Source organism: Sinocyclocheilus rhinocerous, unplaced genomic scaffold (genome assembly GCF_001515625.1).
Source record: "Sinocyclocheilus rhinocerous isolate Xijiao unplaced genomic scaffold, SAMN03320098_v1.1 scaffold623, whole genome shotgun sequence".
NCBI classification, from domain to species: Eukaryota; Metazoa; Chordata; class Actinopteri; order Cypriniformes; family Cyprinidae; genus Sinocyclocheilus; species Sinocyclocheilus rhinocerous.
Window position 1 is genome coordinate 1,640,969 of NW_015644631.1, and position 7,882 is coordinate 1,648,850.

Below are 7,882 nucleotides of genomic sequence, written 5' to 3' on the forward strand. Positions count from 1 at the left end.
TAGAAATCTGAAAATAACAAACAAAATAAGTACTAGAAAATACTGTTTAAAATCTCCACTGAAACAGTGATGTTGCCTAACGCACTTTACCTCAGTATTTCATGTTAATTTGCTGTTAAGGTTAAATAACGACTCACCATAGGAGCTAACTTGCATTAAAGGGCAGCAGAACGTACAAACGTGTTTCTCGGTTTAACTAAGGTTTATTTCGTCTAATATAGGTGACCTTAACTTACTCACCAGTCGATGTTATCAGCCTTTTGGCGGCATTCCGGCCGTCAGTCAGAAAAAAAGGCTCCAACTCCCGACATGAAAAATGACACGATGAATAATGTTAGTTTGCTGTTAACAAGTGAAAACATCTTAAAATATCGCAGTTTTGCATAAAACAGAAATAATATACTAACCTTTTTGTTGAGTTAACATTTCTCTTTTGTCCTTTTATTGCCAGATTGCCCACTTCAACCAAACAGTCAAAAAAGAAATCTCCCTTGCCATTGGTCAGTTTTTTGCGGGCAAGTTCATACTGTAAATTGATTTACAGTAGTGAGGAAATACAGTAGTGACCGTATATTTTCCCATAATCCTTTGCTGTTTACAGTAAAATACTGTATACACATTTTACAGTATCTTACTGTACATATTACAGTAAAATACTGTTCAAATTACAAAAATCAGTTACAGTGTAGATTACTTTTATGCGGGCGGGAGCGGGACAAAACATGAATGTCGCGGGCCCAGATAAGGTATTTTTCTGCGGGAGCGGGACTGAAAAATCCATCCCGCCAGGTCTCTACTTCATTGCTCCGTCTATAGCACATTGTGATTGGATGTTTACACTGTCAAAACAGGAGACAAACTAATGGGCCACTGGCTGCTCGCTGTCCCTGCGTGATAGTACTCGGTATAGTATAAAAAAAACAAAAAAACATTCTGTCGGCCCACCGGGAAAATGATTTAGTATTTTGACAAGACGAAAAAAAAAAGCTAATAGGCTATTTTTGTACAACCTACATTATTATTTTTTTCTCTCTGCGAAACTTTTTTGCTATTGTGTTGTAAATGTTAAACAAATTGTATCCTGACAAGACGAATAAAAATAATAAATACAATTTTTGTACAACATTTTTATTTTCTCTGACACTTTTTTTTCCCCTACTGTGTTGCATAAAATATTAAATTAATTGTGTCTTAATATAATTTATATAAATTCAAGTCAAAGTCAATAAATTCAAGACTCTTGACAAGACTAATAAAATGACACAATTTTGTGCAGACTACACTTTTATTTGTCAGCCTATCTCTCTTTCTTTCAGTAGCGGAAATTTAAATGTGAGATTCTGGAAACGAGATCTAAATTTAGCGGGAATGGCCGGGTCGGGAAGAAAATTATTCCACGCGGACAGCGGGTGAACAAAGAGTGAATATATAGAGGGAGCGGGTGGGTGCGGAATATAACCTTGCGGGAGCAGGACTAAAAAAATAGTCCACGCAGACCTCTACTTAAAGCTACAAAAGTTATTGATTTCCTCTTTTTCTTTTGTTCTTTGATTAACAGACATCACAGCAGCTGGGTTATTAGGTTATTTGGCTGCTGTTACTTTTAGAGCTGCCACTGCTGGACACACATCATATTTTCTCACAACTCTTTACTTTTTCTGGCCCACTTCAGGTCTGACGCAACTCAATCGGGTGTGTTAGATGAGGGAGACAGTGCAAAGTCTCCTGTATGATTGTGGTCGTAAAGACGTTCTGCATCTAAATAAATGCAATTCTTGTCAAGAAAAATGAGACCGAGGCAGCAGTTGTGAGTGTGGTGGTTAACACTAGCTCTGCCCCTGCGTTAACTGCATTACATTTTTTAAGGCCGTTAAACTGGAAAAATTAATTGCCTGCGTTAACATGCTAATTTTGACAGCACTAATATAAATATAAAAATTTCCAGTTCTATTTTTTTGCAAAAGAGTTCTTTTTCTGCTGTTCCAAAAGTATAATCTACTCTCAGATAGTGAATTAGAATTTTCATTCAGCCTGTTGCTGTTTTTCTACAGACCAATGTGAAATGTAAGTAGTGCAGCAAAAGCCAATATCAATGTCTACAATAGATGTGACGTGACAAGTCCATGACAGTAAACTGATGCCTTGCTCTACTTTTGATGTACTCCACACACTTGCAGTACTTTTGACTTGAAAGACAAATAATTTGCAACGGTTGCTTTGATGTGTCCAGTGTAGACAACTTCAAGCTATTGCAGTACTGTGTGATGTAATCAATTATGTCATGCAACATCAGAGTGGGCGGTAGATGGGTTGGTCAGTCTGATCCAGACACTGTATAAATGAAAGTACAGTAAGGAGAGCAGAACAAAGTCCTAACAGGAGGAGACTCACTCATGGCCTTTCAGAGTATAGAGGATCATGAGACTCAGTACTGCTTTCCTGCCATCAACTCTTCATGTATCAAGGGAAAGCGCTCCAGACATGAACACAATATCATGTATGTGTGTTTTTCATTGCTGTCAGCATGCACTGTGTTTCTGAACCTGCTGGTGATCATCTCCATCTCCCACTTCAAGAAGCTTCACACTCCAACCAACCTGATCATTCTCTCTCTGGCTGTAGCTGACTTGCTTATTGGACTTATTATAATGCCTGTAGATGCCATAAATCTGATTGAGACATGTTGGTACTTTGGAGACACTTACTGTGGACTCTTCGTAATTACTCTTGGGCTGCTCCTTTCTACATCTCTTAGTAATTTGGTTTTAATTGCTGTTGATCGTTATGTGGCTGTGTGTCACCCTTTACAGTATCCCCAGAAAATTACCACAACTAAAACTGTAATAAGCATCTGTGTCTCCTGGTGTTGTTGTTCACTTTACAATATAGCCTTTGTAATTAGTAATGGATATTTTAATACCTCACACAGACCAGATGTTTGTTACGGCCAGTGTATTGTTTTGATTACTCCTGTTTGGAGATTCACAGATTTGACCTTTTCCTTCCTATTGCCATGTATTGTGATCATCTCTGTATATTTGAAGATTTTTTATGTCGCACAACAGCAAGTAAAAGTTTTGAACTCTCTTAAAGGTGGTAAATGTGTAATGGAAGTTTCAGTGAGGAGAAAATCTGAGAGCAAAGCTGCTCTGACTTTAGGAATCATTGTGGCCGTTTATTTGCTCTGTGGGATTCCGTTCTATATATGTTCTTTAACAGAATCCACAGCAATCTCTTCCACTACAATGACATTGCTAACCTGGACCTTGTATGTTAACTCGGGTTTGAATCCCCTTATCTATGCTTTCTTTTATCGCTGGTTTAAAATGTCAGTAAAGCACATTCTTACTCTTAAAATATTTCAGCCAGCATCTTCTTTGACTGACATTTTTACAGACTGTCATTCATAATGCTTAAGGGTTTGATTTAGTAGACGGCAACATATGTATCCTTCAAAAGAGTAGGAAGTCCCAGAATGTATTGCTACAAATTATTTCGAGATGGTGAACAAAGCAGGAGAAATATTAATCATAAATAAACATTTCATTCAACACTGAAAAGTCTCAATACTCAAATATGTAATGCAATATTAAGTGTGGTGTGCATTTTATGCTTAGTAGAATATCACTATTAGCGGAGCAAGATGCTGGCATCATGCACTATTGAAATCAGTTGTGTACTGATTTTGAGAAGCACTATTTGTGTGGTGTGTGGCGCTGTAGAGTGTTTCAAATCAACCATTTATGAGTTTCCATGATGGTTAGAAGACAGGTGCCATTACAGGCTGTTATACATAAAGTGTATATCACAATATTTATGTGTAAATGCATCTCAGACATGATTCGAACAGTTGCCATCATTGTACTAGACTGTGCTAGAGGCAAGTACCAATAAACAATATTTAAAATATGTAAAAGAGGATGCTGAGAGAGAGAGGATGCTGGCACCAATATTATAATTGTAAGTGGAGCATTTAAACCAGGGATGTCCAATCTTGCTTCTGGTGGGCCAGTGTTTAGCTCCAACCAGCTTTGATGCACTTGGAAGTTTCTAGTGAATCTAAAGACCTTGATTACTTTGTTTCAGATGTGTTTAAGAACAGGGCTCTACGGTAACTTTTTTTTATTAGGATTAATTTTAATTTTATGTTTTATTACTTGTGCTCCTAATCAAAAAAATTTAGGAGCACAGTCAAAAATTTAGGAGCACAGACAATTTTCTGTGTTTCTGTGTTCTGTTTTTTTCCCCTTAAACAACGCAATATTAATGTGCCACATAACATACACAAGTATGGAGAGCATGAGAAAAAAAAATCTGAAACATAGCTTCAGATAAACATTTAATATTTTCAGTTTCAGAAAAACAGACAGGCTGTCCTCAAAACACAAAAAAATCATGCATAAATTTCATATGCACAAATACACAATGTACAGACGTTGAAGTGTAGTGCTCAAATATATTTAAAACAACAGTTCACCAACAAATAAAAATTCTGTCATCATTTACCCACCCTAATGTCATTACATACACATAATATTAAAAAAAAACCTTCAAGTGAGTTCTGAAGATGAAAGAAAGACTTAAGGTATTGGAATTACAAGAGAGTGAGCAAATGATAACAGAATTTTTAATTTTTGGGTGAACTGTCCTTTTAAAAGCTTTATTGACATCTGCACTGCTGAACACAATTAATGTTCCTGCCACACAGTGAACAGCAATCAGATGCTGCATATTTCAGCTGGCCAGGCTTTGTAGTGTGGTTTTCTTGAACGTTTACTTGAAGACAGCCACTTCTCTGCGCATTTGCTTGGATCAAATCTCTCCAGAGAAGGTCCCTCAGTGCTGATTCGAATAAGATCCTCCGTGGTGGATACGTGCAGACTGCTTCGAGTGGAGTTTTTGATGCGGTGCTGTGCTGAGAATCCTCTCTCACACTGTGCAGCTGATATAGGTAGAATCAGCATCATCTCGACAAGGTGCAGTATGTTCTGGAAATGAAACAAACAACTATACTGATTAAAAATAAATAATTCAGATTAGGCAAACTATTACCTAAAGTACTGTAGAAAATGGTAAAAAGTGTACATTTACCTTGTAGTCAACATTGTATGGCTCTTTGGTGGACAAAGTTTGCCACAAGCTGCTGTAGGACTCCCCTGTGTTTCTGTGTTCTGTTTTTTTCCCCTTAAACAACGCAATATTAATGTGCCACATAACATACACAAGTATGGAGAGCATGAGAAAAAAAAATCTGAAACATAGCTTCAGATAAACATTTAATATTTTCAGTTTCAGAAAAACAGACAGGCTGTCCTCAAAACACAAAAAAATCATGCATAAATTTCATATGCACAAATACACAATGTACAGACGTTGAAGTGTAGTGCTCAAATATATTTAAAACAACAGTTCACCAACAAATAAAAATTCTGTCATCATTTACCCACCCTAATGTCATTATATACACATAATATTAAAAATACCTTCAAGTGAGTTCTGAAGATGAAAGAAAGACTTAAGGTATTGGAATTACAAGAGAGTGAGCAAATGATAACAGAATTTTTAATTTTTGGGTGAACTGTCCTTTTAAAAGCTTTATTGACATCTGCACTGCTGAACACAATTAATGTTCCTGCCACACAGTGAACAGCAATCAGATGCTGCATATTTCAGCTGGCCAGGCTTTGTAGTGTGGTTTTCTTGAACGTTTACTTGAAGACAGCCACTTCTCTGCGCATTTGCTTGGATCAAATCTCTCCAGAGAAGGTCCCTCAGTGCTGATTCGAATAAGATCCTCCGTGGTGGATACGTGCAGACTGCTTCGAGTGGAGTTTTTGATGCGGTGCTGTGCTGAGAATCCTCTCTCACACTGTGCAGCTGATATAGGTAGAATCAGCATCATCTCGACAAGGTGCAGTATGTTCTGGAAATGAAACAAACAACTATACTGATTAAAAATAAATAATTCAGATTAGGCAAACTATTACCTAAAGTACTGTAGAAAATGGTAAAAAGTGTACATTTACCTTGTAGTCAACATTGTATGGCTCTTTGGTGGACAAAGTTTGCCACAAGCTGCTGTAGGACTTGTCTTGAAATGTTTGTCTTACAAGTGTCTTCAGACTTCTCCACTCACCTTGAACGTTGTCTGTCTGGCATCCACCTCTAACCCAAACAAAGCACAGTTATAAATGATGATATGCAGAAACATCTAATGATCCATCTATCTAAATCTACAATGTAATGGGGTAACATCTCACCTTTGCAGTACTTCTTGAAAATGATTTAGAAGAACATCCACCTGCTCACTGCCATAATCTAGTAGAACGTCTTCATTTTCTGGCTAAGTATATACTTATATAGTAGTATAATAACAGTCTCTTATTGTTTATTTGTCTGAGTTCTATTTGTTTGATCATTTTTAACATTTAAACATGTTGTTAGTTTGTATATATGTTTCATGTTCTTTCAGTGTTTGGGGCTAGTATGGTCCAGACTCACACACTGTAAATAAATATCACCGCTTGACAACACTGTCTGTTTCCTGTTTATAATAAACATCTGATTATGTCAGCATTTTCTAATTGGTCCTCAGAGTTGAGATCACTGACATTTTCTGACATCAGTAAGAGTAAACAAACTGAAAAAGACATGTAACTGTATATGACAGATCAACCCACCAGACTACCTTGATAGAGGCCCACCCCCCATTTGCAGAGCCCATTGTACATTATTTTACAAGCCACAATAAATATGCCATGTGAGGGGTGTGACTTTTTTTTTTTTAGCCCCTTTTCTCCCTCTGGAGGTGTGAAGTTCTTGAAGGGAGGTGTGAAGTTCTTGAAGGTTGAAGGCACCAATAATCTTCTCAGCAGTCCGGACTGTCCGTTGTAGTCTCCTAATGTCTGATTTGGTAGCTGAACCAAACCAGACAGTTATGGATATACACAGGACAGAGTCGATGGCAGAGTAGAACTGTTTCAGCAGCTCCTGTGGCAGGTTGAATCTATGTGAATATCTCAATTCAGGTCCTTGACATGACAAAATACTAAATTCACAAAACTGTTTTTTCCTGGTAGTCAGGAGGATATGATGCCATGGTGCCACGACTAAAAAAAGGTTGGGAAACACTGGCCTAGGCCACCAGGCTGGATCATTCCTGACATGTCACCAACAAGTGATACACCCTGAAAGAAAAAAAATAATAAGTATTACGTTTACATTAAATTCTGTTGTTAGAACAATGCAGTGTATTTGTCTGAGAATATAAACATCACAATGTTTAGAAAAATAAAAAATAACAGGTATTGTTCCTAATCTTGTGCCTTACTTAAATATTAAGTAGTAGTAGTAGGCTCACTATCTCTAATCCTAACAAACCTGAAATGTGACCTTATCCTTTTCTTGCCCTTGAAGACAAGCCAGAAACTTGGAAAGCATGCCACTTTGCTTAAGTCTTCCCTTCATGGCCTCTAATGCTGCAACGGTCTTCCTAAGTTCAGATACAGCTTGGGGAAGAATGAGGTCATTCTTCTGAAGGATGCAACTGAGTGCAGGGGCGGACTTACCCATTAGGCAAAGGTAGGCGACCGCCTTGGGCCCCCAAAAGCCAAGGGCCCCCTAAAATGCTTTTCATATAGGATATGCGCATTAAGCGCTGACATGCGAACGGTTGCTGTTTACGGTATTTATTACCACGACAACCGTCCGAGTCAGTGGTGCCTGCAGGTGTACGGCTGCACTGTGAGTAGGCCTACCTTGAGCGCTCAGACTGACCTGAGATTTGCCCCGCAAACATTTCAGCAGTTATCATAGGCCAGCCTGTGTGTCCCATATTACGCCAAATAGAAGCAGAAAATCGTGCTATACTACGCACTTTCAT

At 37.9% G+C, this 7,882-nt stretch overlaps 1 long non-coding RNA gene and 1 pseudogene across 1 annotated transcript; one reads left to right on the forward strand and one right to left on the reverse strand.

The window, feature by feature from the left end:
- The first annotated feature begins 2,339 nt into the window (after positions 1-2,339).
- LOC107758679 (trace amine-associated receptor 13c-like) lies at positions 2,340-3,410 on the forward strand (annotated as a pseudogene).
- Positions 3,411-5,576: 2,166 nt separating this feature from the next.
- On the reverse strand, positions 5,577-6,342 carry LOC107758684 (uncharacterized). The gene is made up of 3 exons (XR_001642050.1): positions 6,261-6,342; positions 6,027-6,165; positions 5,577-5,923 (listed from the first exon to the last, which is right to left on the reverse strand). It is a non-coding gene; the product is annotated as an uncharacterized LOC107758684 (long non-coding RNA).
- Positions 6,343-7,882: the final 1,540 nt, after the last annotated feature.